This window comes from Myiozetetes cayanensis, unplaced genomic scaffold (assembly GCF_022539395.1).
Source record: "Myiozetetes cayanensis isolate MyiCay16 unplaced genomic scaffold, myiCay2020 scf12, whole genome shotgun sequence".
Taxonomy (NCBI): Eukaryota; Metazoa; Chordata; class Aves; order Passeriformes; family Tyrannidae; genus Myiozetetes; species Myiozetetes cayanensis.
Window position 1 is genome coordinate 24590796 of NW_026086826.1, and position 13000 is coordinate 24603795.

Sequence of the window (13000 nt, forward strand, 5' to 3'; positions counted from 1 at the left end):
GCTAAGATGTTTTATACCCTTCCCATGCAACCCACCGGTGAAGCAACGTGTCCACAGCAGGACAGAAACATTCTGTGACAAAAGGAAAGCTTCTCAGCCCCACCCACAGCCTTGCCACTGGCAAGAGAAACACCCCATCTTCATGGGTACTTCAGAGCACAAGGACCTTTCCAGTGCAACACCTCTAACTTCAGGTTAGCCCTGTGCCACAGCCCAGACGCGCCCACCACAGCGAGCCTGTGGATGTGACCGATGCAGCTGCCACAAGGGATGGATCACTGCTGACTGAGCAGCACAGACCTGCAGCCGAGTTTGCTGCATGGAGGTTGTGGAGAAGACCTAATGATAGAAAGATGCATATGAGGAGAGAGAGCACAGAGTGGAGAGAAGAGGATGGAGACTTGGAGAACTGTTCCCAGAATTTTTTTTTTAACTGTGCTGTGTAGTGGGTGCTGCAAGCATGGCAGGGCAGAGCAGACACAGCCCTGAAATGAAATGGGGAGGGGCTGAGCATCCCTCCCTAATCATCTGCTTCCCACAGACACATCTTTGATATCCAGCACAAAGCACTGCCTGTGCCAGTACCACCGCAGGGAAAACGTGAGCTAGCAGGGAAGCAGGACACCCTTCACCTGCTCGAGGAACCAGCAGGTGCTGCTCATTTCAAGGCCTACCTGCTGTGCTTCCCAAAATGAACACTGAATCACTTGCAGATCACAGGAACACTTCAAAACTTCAGCAAAGGCAAGGTGCTCTCAGAAAGGCAGGCTGCTGTGGCTGCAGGACAGCCCAGCTGTCCCATGATGTGGTTCCTCTCCCTTGTCTGGGCAGGCTTTCCCAGGGGCTCTCTACTTTACTTTTCTGCCTCCTGGAACTTCATGGATGAAAACTCCTCTACCATTCCTCACAGTATGTCACAGCCTTGGGAATGGATATTCTATGATTCTGTGATTCATGGGAAAGCAAAGCAACTGAGAAGCTGGTTGGAAATAATTTAATGATTTGGGGTGGGTTGGGGCAGTTAGGGGTGCTATTTGCTCTTACAATTTTATATTCTATGTATTGTAACTGTAGCTAACGAAGAGTCAACTTTTTGCAGGCACGTCTGCAGTCTTATGTTCAGTTTCATATGAGCCGTTATTGATTAAAATGATACTCCTGTTCTTACATCGCTTTGTTATTTCCCTCTGTTTAAAGTAAAAAGAAAAAAAATGACAAACCGCAAGTGTATCTCAGTTCTTTGATATGGACCAAAAAGGTAACTGACTGACGCATTTCTCTACCCTTTGTCTACTTTCACTGAACCGCCTCTCCTGCTCCGGGAGGTTGGCAGCACAGGCACGGAGTGAGTCTGGCTCGCACTGCACAGCCCCAGGGCAGCGCCAAACTCACTCATCTTCCCAGCACACAGGGGAGCTCCACACGGCCCAGCCCCAGGAGGACAGGGAGGAGGGGGGATGCCTGCACCCAGAGCACCCCACGCCCAAACACATTAAGTCTTGATGCGAGCAGGAAAAGAACAGTCAGAAGCAGGAGCTGTTATTGTCAAGCCACACGAACCAACCCCCTCCTTAATTACTTTCTGAGACAAAAAGAAAGCCCAAACCGGTTTGCTGGGGATGAAGGGACTCCTTGATATGTGTCAGACCGGCAGAATCCCAGACCCTAGAACACCTGGTCTGAAGATCCAGCTCCAACACCCCAGTGATCAACTAAGCCTAAAGAGGAGAGTGCCTATGACCTTGCTGGGTGCAGGCAGCAAACCCCTGGTTTTCTCAGGCAGAAGCCCACTCAGGCAGCTGCCCAGTGCTGTGAGCCTAAGATGCACATCACCCACCCCAGATTTTGTTTCCAGACACCTATCCTGTGACTTCTGTAGCAATGGGGCAGATCCCCACCACATTTCATGGTTAAGCCACCCATGGAGGATTCACTGAGGTGGCACCAGCCTGTGGGTTTGGCAGGGCTGTGGCCCCTCTGCCAGGCAAAATAGTTTCTCTAATTCTAGGAAGTGCAGCTCTCCCATCTCTCTGGCCAGAGTACAAGCCAAATGGACAGCAGCAAATTACAGTTGATTACATGCAATTAAATGTCCATACCATGTCTTTAACCACTGCTGTGCCAAACCCTGGAAATGGTAACTCAAGTTCAGGGAGCATCCCACTTCCACACGGCAATCGTAGATGTTAAAGAAATGTTTGTTATGATTCCACTCTGGGAATACCACAAGGCTCAATTGGTGTTCACCTGGAAGCGAGTGCAATATACCTCTAATAGACTCCCACAGGTGTATAAACATTCACTCTCAGCTGCACATGCTGTGCTTGCTGATCTTTTCAGTCTCTATTCTAATCAGAGGAGACCCCCCCCCCAACAAGTATGGGAGCAGCAACAGCAGTGCAGCAAACACTTCATGAAATAGAAGCTGATATCCCACCCGAGAAATGACAAGGACCATGTAAAGAAGTAGGTGGATGGCAGGCAGTGAGGTGATACATCCAGACCACAAGAAAAACAGAACAGCTGTAGGTGCTCCAATATAGGGAATAATTACAACAATTGATGGGAACTGTACGATACTGGAGAAAATACATACCTGGATTTTCTGTATACCTATGTTTTCTATCTTTGCTTGCCTATGGTATTCACTTCTACAAAGGCAAAAACCAGAAGTGGAACCCAGAACATGAAACCAAAACCCTAATAGAGGAACTGAAGATAGCAGGATGGAGGTTTGCTGAATGTAGTTCTTACTACAAAGCCTGTTCCAAACTGGCCCTGATGGACCAGAGAGATCTTTATTATTCAACTTGACTACATTTAAACAGATAGAACAGAGATGTTCTGAGTGGGAAAATGGACCTTTGTCATTAGTACAAGCTGTTAAACAAATTGAGCCATTAAGGGATAACCTGTCCAGGCAAACCTCAACAAGACTTCTATTGTTTTCTCTTTTCAGGAAGGAAACTGGGAATGATACCAGCATACCTCCACTTCAGATCCAGTTAACCACTGAAGGATTGTTTATCCTTTTGGTAGGAGGAATCAGTTCCAGCACAAAATTTGGTTCACACACCATCAAGCTCAATGCACAGGATGGAGACCCTCACTTCTTTATTTGTGCTATCAGTGTGATAACTGCAGTGCATCTTGCACCGTACAGGATTCTCAGTTGTAGGTGCAAAGGATGAAGATGAGGGTAATTTGCCCACTGAAATTCAAAAGCTAACTTGGGATAATTCAACTAAATTTGAAAGGGTATTCCACTCTCGGTGGTAATTACCTAATTTCACTTATGACCACACAAAAGCCACAGCTTTTGTTTTAACAATACACCATAAATATACATCAAATCATTGCATCAAGATTAAATCACAACAGAATTGTACTCTATCCCCTGGAACACAGAGTATGGGTCCAGTGTAATGGGAATAAATGTAACTTCATGAGTCTCCCTTTCCACTCTTTTTTAAAACTGCAGTGATATTTCCTTCCTTTCCACAGCCTGAGACTTCAGATGACCACCACAACTTCCCAAATACAATGAAGAGTGTTTTGGCAACTACATCATCCAGTTCCCTCATGATCCTGCGATGCATCCCATCAGACCCCATAAACTTAGGCTTATCCAGTTGCATCAAGTGGTTTCGAACCTGCTCTTTCCTTACAGTGGGAAGGACTTTGCTTCCCCAAAATGCTCCCCTTTACATGCCTATAAAGCTCTTCCCACACTGCCACTCACATTCAGTGGGGCCAGCATCACAATGTCAAGAAATAAAAAGAGTGTTTCAGCCCTTTCACCCCAACCTGCCAGTGTTCCTTCCAAATGTAAATGTTTCTCCTTCCCTTGCCCCTGGCATCTGGGAAGGTATAGCAGGTCTAAACGACAGGGTGCCCCACATACCTCAGGTTGGCAATTCTGCCTCTCTGAAAATTCTTACACAGAACTGTCAAATCAAAGCTATGCCAAAAAAATAATTCTCATTAAAAACCTCTTTTTTGGACATTTTTAAATTATCACTTGCGACTTGGAGAGCCTTTTCACTGAGATGTCAGGGTTTTGAAAAAAGTAGTGTCTTTCTCTGTGCCATAGTGCCTTTTTAATTAAATGTGCTTTCAAATCTATGGGAAGTATAATTTAAAGGAGAGTGAATGCATCATGAGACTGACCATAGAAATAGTCATGTGCCTTCAAACAGGAAAAAAAAGTGGTGTTTTTTTTAACAGGACTTGGGGATTTTCTGCTTTCTTGGAAGCTTAGTAAACCGCACAGCCCCCCCAGGATCAGAGATGTAAATGCCCCTTAAAGGAGAGTTTTCCATCTCTTTAGAAAGCGGCCAAAATGTGGTCCTAAAAAAAAAATAATCAGACTTTTAAACAAAAAATACTTGAACACAAGTAGCCACAATATATTCAGCAGCTTTTCTGTTCAGCAAAGAGCCCCAGGCCATCTATCACCACCACACCTCAGTACACTACACTCTCCATAGTCAACAGAGGTTGTTCCAGGATGATCTGAATGTTCATCCAAAAAGTGCCACAGAGCACATCAAAACCAGCACAACCTTTCCTCTTGGTAGCCAGAGAGACACTTGTGATGATGTTGCACAGACACCCATTGTTTAGGACACTGCTATTACAGGGGCTGCTCAGGCTGCTCTGAGAGTCACTACCAAGTCTGGCCAGTCAGACAGGGCAGCCACGGGCAAAGCAGTCCTGGTTTTGGATTGCCCAAAACACAGTGGTTCCTGACTAAGCCACTGAGCACTCCACGTCCAGAGCCACCATCAGCCCTCTAAGGATGGGTGAGTGATGCCACATCCAGTAGTGGTGCCTGAAAACCTGCCCCAGCACAGCTCCCACACACTCTCTGCTTGTGATGGTTAAGTTTCTGTGCATTGAGAGCTTTTCTGCCCCTGTTTCTGTCACAAAGAACCATGTTCTGAACATGAAATCCACGTTGCAGAGTAGGCATCATATGTCTCAAAAAGAAGGGGAAGTTTTGGATCAGCGAAATAAGTGGATGATGCTGTCATCTGTTCACAGTGAGCCCAACCACAGAGAAAACGTAAATGGCAACCTTCAGTTTGGGTTGCTTCAAACAAACTACTGAAGACCTGATTTTACAGAGCAGCTTCTATTGTGTAAGCAGAACTATCATTAACTTCAGTTCTAACTTCGAGTGCCCAAGACTTCTGCAGCTCAGTGCAATAAGATGGTGTATTTTAGGACCCTGGAGATAAGCAAACTGGCCTTGGTCCTGGAGGGAGGATGACTACGACAGCAGAGTGCTCAGGAAAGCCTTTCCTCTGGACAACATAACCTGTGCTTTCTGGGCAAAAATAGAAATTTTCCAGGGACTAAATTAAGTCTGGCACCACAAATCCTGCATTGCTAATTTCAGATCCAAAGATGAGTGCAAGGGAAGTTCAAAACTGCTGAAACAGCCTGCCAAGAGAACCAGTGGAGTTGTAATTATTCCTATCCCTGCAGAGTGACAAGTGCTTTTACAGTTATATTTCCCCTAAATCTTCTTTAGGTGATTAAAACAGGTTCTTGTGGTGGTCTTATCCCTCTAGTTTCACAACGGAGTGGAGATTTAATGGTGCAACCCAAGAGGCCTTAGGCACCAGCTTTCTGGTAACAAGTCACACAGCCCATCTGAGGCACAACACTTGGGTTTCCTGCTCTCTTCTCCCAAATTAGAGAAGGGCTTGCGTCATACAAGGCTTCCTTATCTCCCAGGCACACCAAAAGCTGCCTCACTCTGTGAGGTGACACTACTTTATGAGGAACCATCCACATTCCAGGTTTCTCTGTGCTTTGGTACCTCCTGATTCCAGGGGTGCACGGCATTGGCCACAGCAACTTTGGCACGTGGTAAAAGACAGCTCGAGTCATTCACAGATTTTATTCTAATAGGCAAAATAGCACCCAGAGAGGAAGAATGTATCCTCAGCAGTTTAGAGATAGGGAAGAAAGGCAAAGCAAGATGGTGTGATTTCCTTAGGGTCACCACAAGTGCAAACAAGCAGAGATGAGAACTGACCACGGGACTCAGGGGAAGGTACAAACCAAACATCCTCATCGTGGACCGTAAGAGCAGTGGTAAGAGCACTGAGGTAATAACCCAGAAAGTGACACAGATGGAAAAAATTCTCAATAATTTTTTTTCTTTTCTAAAGAAAACAATAATTCAGTCCCAAAATATCCCATATCCCAGAAGTGGACAAAATAAAGTTACAAATGCCAGAAATGTGACTGTGGTGCAGCCTTGGGCAGTGTCAGCAGGCTGGCCAGCACAGTGCTCACCCACCACTTCTTCTGGCCTCCTTGGACACCTGCCAGTGGTGTGGTTCCCTGGGCTTTCTCAAGCTCAGGAGAAAAATCCATTTCTGCCTTGGGTCTTTTGAAATAGGATTTTGCATTCAATGGCTCTTCCAGTACAGATTTGGCAAATCCCACCTTTCATCTCATTTGAGATCAACACAACAGCATTTTTTTCCTTTGACATACAACATCGTTCCATGAAAGAGAAATTCTGATTTCACATCATTCCTACACAGATCCTGCAGCTCCTCAGCTGCCAGTGCCTACAGAGCAGTCACTGGGTGCCACTACCACAGGCTTTATGCACAGTGCAGAAAACACATTGGCTTCGGGACCATTTGATGAACAGCACAAGGGCTCAGCTACCAAGTGGTGTTGGGAGAACCTGCTTCGTGGTGCAGCCATGCTGCCACAGAAGACATCTGCTGATGTGGCCAGCACGCTGCCTACCCTTCTGGCAAACCTCTGAAGAAGTAGGAAGGACTTGGAAGCAACACATCCTGTCTTTGCAAAGTAAACAATTCACAGAAGAGTCACTGAAGGGAAGTCACAGGGATATGACTCACTCTTAGCATAAAATCACACCAAGTACTACATTACATGGTACTGTAAGACGGGGGACCTGGATGTTGTTCCATCTTGCAATTCCAAGCTCATTTCTTGCTGTCACAGGCAACACCTTCCCTCAGCTCCATCCCTGTAGCTTCCCTGGCGCTTATCTTTCCTGCTGGAAGGCTTTGGGTCATTCAAGCCCTTCAAAAATTATCAGGAGATCAGGTTGATGCCCTCTTCTCCATGAACAAGACTTCTGCTCCCACTGCTCCTTTCCCTCTCTCTTCTTAACTCTCTTGCAATGGTGACAGCTCACTGCCTCCTCTCTTCAAAGAGTGCCACAAAACTTTAACCAGGAGCCTTGCCAGTGACTTTCCCACAGCACCAGCTACCAGAAATGCAGGTTTCAGTTAAAGGGTTTGCTCTTTTCCCAAGAGGTTTCAGAGGAAAAGTGGGGAAAAAAAAAAAAAAAGAACACAAGATATCAAAAAATTCCAAGATAACAGAAACCAAGCATTTTGCTTCTATTAATCTTCAGATTTTATAGATGATTCCACAGTATATGAGGTCTCTATCAACATTTTTGAACAGTTGAGACTAGCAAAAACAGAAGGTTCAGTAATCCATACAAAAAACCTAATGATTTTAAGTAAACATTTACGTGTTCCCTGCTGTGGACCATGTAGTGAGATTTAACTTTGAAAAACCTATACAACTTTTAAGATGTATGGAAGAAGTGTTGCAAGATGTGGTATAGAGAGGAATATCACAACAAACTCCAACTTTACCCATTTTTGTGCTCATCGCAGCAGCCCAGGAATTTACAGAGGTCTTGGTAAAAAAATGCCAGTCACAAAAAATAAAACCCAAAACAATTCCTTGAACTGTGACTCATAACTGTATATCTGGAGCTGAGTGCTGGGAACAGCTTTCACGTTCCAGATCTAAAGCTGATCCCTGAACTTGTGTTTCACAGCCAGGGTGAGTAAGGCCACTGACTTTTGATGCCTACTAGGTTCAAATTTTAAAAATGTTTGCAGACCAACTTAGTTGCATGTGAAGTTCTTCTCCAAAAGGGCCCTTGCAAATTCTTCCCATGAAAGGGAAGGACCCTTCTGAACATTCCCTTCGCATACAGCAAGTCTACACCCTGGTAAGAAAAGCGAAGCATAGGTCGATCATATTTTTATTCTCCCATACTTATATTAACTCTGTATACATACTTTAATATGTGTATTTTCTACCTTAACAACATCTCAATCCTGTGCCATAAAGCTGCTCTGTGCTATTCTCTGTGACAGAGTCACCGGAAGAACGGCTCAGTTCACTGATGAGGACACCAGAGACAGGCCCAGCTAACAGTAAGCTTCCCTTCCCTCTCACTGTAGATAGGAATTCCTGCCCAGACAGGAATCTAAGCTGGAAGTCAGACTGGAGCAAAGAACTGAAAGCCCTGTGCTATGGGCTTTTCCTGCCCCTGGATAAAGACCAGGCCTTGTTTCTCTCCCACCTGGTGGACCTCAGTGCTGCACATGGGATGTTGTGTTATTGCCCGGCAGTGGCAGCAGATACCCAGGAGACCACAGTGAAAATGCTCCCATACTCTCTCTGGAAGGACCTGACCAATGTTCAGGAAAAAGAAACCTTGCTTTGATTCTCATCCCCCATTTGAGGTGTTCCACAAAGAGTGTGCTTAGATGAAGCTGCTATATCAGACAAGAGAGGTATAAGACATTAGATGAGACTCAAGAAAAACTCAGTCTTGCTTATCCCCTCTCTTGGATGGAGCCTCCGTCCTCCAACCTCCAAGATGGGACTGTACCTGCACAGAATCAGCAGAGATGGCAAAACCATTCTGACAAAGCACTGAAAAAAGCTACCCTAGGGACCATACCGGCCTCAGATTTTGATCTAACAGCCTTGACATTGAAAACACAAACTCAGTCATATACTGTAGGGGTTAACGGCGGGTCTGTTCACTCCCTGGAGGAGGAGGAGATTGACTTGGCAAACTTTTGAGTGCAGTCATGAAGATAAGTGAGTTTTACACACAGGCTGATTGGGGAGCGGGGGTGGACTGTGAGTCCGTAGGTTCCATGTGTGAGAACCGTAGCCTTGGCCTCGAGCATCTGCAGGTGTCTCACAATTGCTGCCAAGTGTATGAGTAATGATGAATGGCCAATTGGGATGTTGTTGCTTGCTGCTTTTAGAAAATGATATAAAAAGGAGCTGAGATTAATAAAGCCAAAGCCTTTCTTATGTTGCTCTGAAACAGCCTTCTTGTGTGTTTTTTTGACCGTCAGGACATAACGGTGACATATGATGACCCTGACATGATCTCCAACGAGAGACCGAAATCGACAACGTAATTCCCAGTGAAGGATCAAATCTGACGACGTGATCCCCATCGAGGGGTTGAAACTGCAGGGGCCGCACGACCCCCACCGAGGGATCAGATGTGATCCCCTCCGAGGGATCGGAACTGTGGTGATTCCCAGTGAGGAATCACGATTCCCAGCAAGGAATCAGAACCACAGGGCAAGGCGCCATGGTGACAGTGCTCGGTGTAGCAGAGAGCAGCCGGAGGAGCTGCCTTGGTCCGGACCAGTATTGCGACACTTGTGACACACAGGTGAGCAGCCGAGAACTTAACAGCGACATGGGGCATTCATATACTTTCTACTTGAAAAGCCTTGCTCCAAAAACAGGGTGGGAAAGTAGATTGTTATGTTACTTTTCTCTGGAATTTTGAAGACGGTAAAAATACCTGCAGGACAAAGAAATATAGCAAGAGATTTTTATTGCAGTGCTGGGTACCCATTTCCAGCACTGGGTGCACCTTTGAATCATGCAAAGAGCACACTGCTGTTTGAAAACCGCGCTTTTTGTACCCTTTGATATCAGTTGTTGAATATTCATTTTACTGTCTGCTTGTTGCCTTAAAAGGTAATTTCTCTGCTTTGGAAGTGGGTGTTATCTTTTGGCTGGTTGTAACATACCTCCCCTGGGCTCGTACAGGGGGGTCTTGCATCATCCCCACATTGCAAGGCATGGAGGGTCTCTCTGTGTATCCACATGGCACAGAGGAATGCATTTTTATTCATAATTTGTTCCCAGCCGTGAAAGATTCCCTGGTGAGAGGTCCAGATAGGACCCTTCACCTTACAGTCTCCATGGTACGCCTATAAGTTAGTAAATATACAGAAATAGTTCTTTTGTTAGTACCCTGTGTTCATTTTAATTTGCTTGGAATAAAATCGGTTCCTCAATTTTTCACATAGATGAAAATAATTTAAAACATTTGTTGTGGTGGTGCCGCAAGCAAGGACACAAAGCTACTTTTTCTACTGCTTTTAGTGTGACTGTGTGGGAGAAGGTTGGGCAGGCTCTCTGGGAGAGGCTGGTACAGAAGGATTGCCGACTACCTGGCGTTTGGTGATAACTACTTTGCAAGAGTGGCAAAAAGAGCAGGGCAGAGAGGTGGGGGGCTCAGTAGAAGACAAGGACTTTGAGGAGCAAAGTACATTAGTGCAAGCCGTGAGAGTTTTGGAATGCTCTGATGTTTCAACACAGAGTGCTTCTCCTGGGTCTGCCCCTGCTGTGACTCCCGTGAAAAGCGTAGCTCTCTCTCCCCCTGTGTAGTCCCTGCTGCAAAAGACTGCCTTGTCTCCTGCTGTTTCACCACCAAAGAAAACTTACCTGTCTGTGGCAGACCCCCCCAGGACAAGTTATCTTTCTGCAGTGAATCCCCCCAAGAGGTGTTACAAGACCCCACAACAGCAACTTACTAGAATGCAAAAGCCAAAAGCTCCCCTCTCCCGACTTTAGCTCAGAAACAGACTCTGGGGGGGATGGGGAAGGGGAGTGAGATGATTCTGCTTCCCCACCCTATCCACCTTTGCCCTCCTCCCCCTTCAACAATGCGAACAGTACAAGCTGTTGTACAGGGCAGACCTTGCTGTCGTGCTGCTGAGAAAAAGAAACAGAAAAGTCACAAATCTGGCTCTTGGACTTTGCTGCCGTCTGTTGTGCCTGTTATGCCTCGTAACCCGAGAACCTTTTGGGAGGCAGTGAGGAGAGAAGCAGTTAAAGCAGGTAAGTGGGATTTATGTGATCATATAGGGCTTCCTTGCAGTGGGAGGGGAAGCAGTTTTTTCTGTTGGTAATGACGGATATCCAGGGGCATTCCCAGCTTTAAAAAAGGCAAAATTGATGAACATCATGTTTTAGCCTGGAAGGTGGTCCAGGATTTACAATCCACTTCTGCTCAATACGGGCTTAATTCGCCACAAGTGATGAAGTTGACTCGCGTTATTAATGTGGATTTGCTAGAGCCTTATCATATATCCTATCTTGCTCAGATATTGTTTGAACCTATTCAGGCTCAGGTGCTTGAACGAAACTGGAGGAAATTAGCTGAATGTGCAGTCCTTGAAAATATGCATGGGGCAGATGGGGAACTTTTGAAGGCTGTAGGTGAGAATGCCTTGATGGGAAATGGTCCCTTTTCTAGTCCTGATTTGCCAGCAGGGTAGGACCCAGCTACTTTAACATTGGCCCAGAAACTCAGTATGTCTGCTCTGATCCAAGCTATGGCAATTGCTGCTCCCCAACCACAGTATACGGTAATTAAGCAGGAAACAAATGAACCTTTTTTACAGTTTGTAGAAAAGCTAGCACAGCCCTTAGAAAAACAAGCGCAAGATGGCACTCTCTGTCAGAAATTATGTTTGCAACTTGCCAAGGATAATGCTAATTCCGATTGCCATAAAATCATTCAATCATTACCAGGGGACCCGACTATGCCAGAAATGGTAGAAGCATGTTCCCGTGGGGGTACTGTAGAATATCAAATGTCTGCCTCAGCAGATGGGTTACACTCTCCCCAAAAACGCCACAGATGTAGTCGAGAAAGACATCTTAAAGCCGATTGTCCCAAAAGAAAGCGGGGGGGGGAAGGGAAAAGGGAAACCTGCTGCTTTTTCTAGTACATGTAATCACTGTGGTAAAACAGAGCACTTAGCAAAACACTGTAGATCTCAGTACCATCTCAGTGGGCAGCCCCTGCAGGGAAACGGGAAGTGAGTATGACGAGGAGTGCTCGGGTACAAATACCTTCGCTACCGCAGCCTGACCCGTATGCAGGTCCCCTGGCGTTTCCCTCTGGGACCAGCTCACCGGGAAAACCAGCGGATCAGCCAGCATGGATGTATCCACTGCCAACACAGCAACAATTTCTTCTACAGATGTCATTAAAGTTCCTTTGGATGCTAAGGGACCTATCAGTCGAGGACTGAGTGCTTTACTGATTGGTCGCTCCAGCACCACGATTGTTGGGATAATTGTACGTGTTAGGGTAATCGATGTAGATTACATGAGACAAATATGTGCCATGATATCTACACCTTGTCCTCCTGAGACTATTCCAAAAAGAACTTGTATAGCTCAACTTGTGCCTTTTGTGAGTTGTGTTCCCCATACAGAGGACCAAGAGAGACGTGCCGGTGGATTTAGATCAACAGGACCTCCGCAAGACTTCTGGTCACAAACTGTGTCCCACAAACATCCACAGATGATTTGGGAATTGCACGATAAAAGGAGTTCGCCTCCTACTGTTAAGGTGACTGGTTTACTTGATACAAGTGCTGATGTAACTATCATTTCTCAGCATCACTGGCCAAGTTATTGGCCTCTAGTTTTCTCTGACTGGGATGCTGTAAGATTAAGGAGTACAGCTCAAAGTCGCATTGCTGCTCATTTCATCCTGATTTGTAACCCTGAAGGGCAGGTTGCAACTGTAAGACCATATGTCACCCCTGCCACCCTGACTTTGTGGGGAAGAGATTGTCTAGCCCAATGGGCAGTTAAAATTACCATGGATTTTTAACTGGGGCCACTGAGTTGCAGGGTGTTAAACAGCCCACACTGGCACTGACATGGTTAACAAACACTCCAGGGTAGATTGAACAGTGGCCACTTTTCAAAGAAAAATTACAGGTCCTGCAAAAACTTGTACAAGAGCAGCTGGTTGCTGGACACATTGAACCATCGTATAGCCCCTGGAATACTCCTGTGTTTGTCATAAAAAAGAAATCTGGTAAATGGAGGCTGTTACATG

General features: G+C 45.8%; 1 long non-coding RNA gene across 1 annotated transcript in view; it reads right to left on the minus strand.

Annotated features, from left to right (window-relative positions):
* The window catches only part of LOC126635481 (uncharacterized), a 157164-nt gene that overhangs the window by 67061 nt on the left and 77103 nt on the right, over window positions 1-13000 (minus strand). The gene's annotated exons all lie outside the window — the stretch shown is intronic.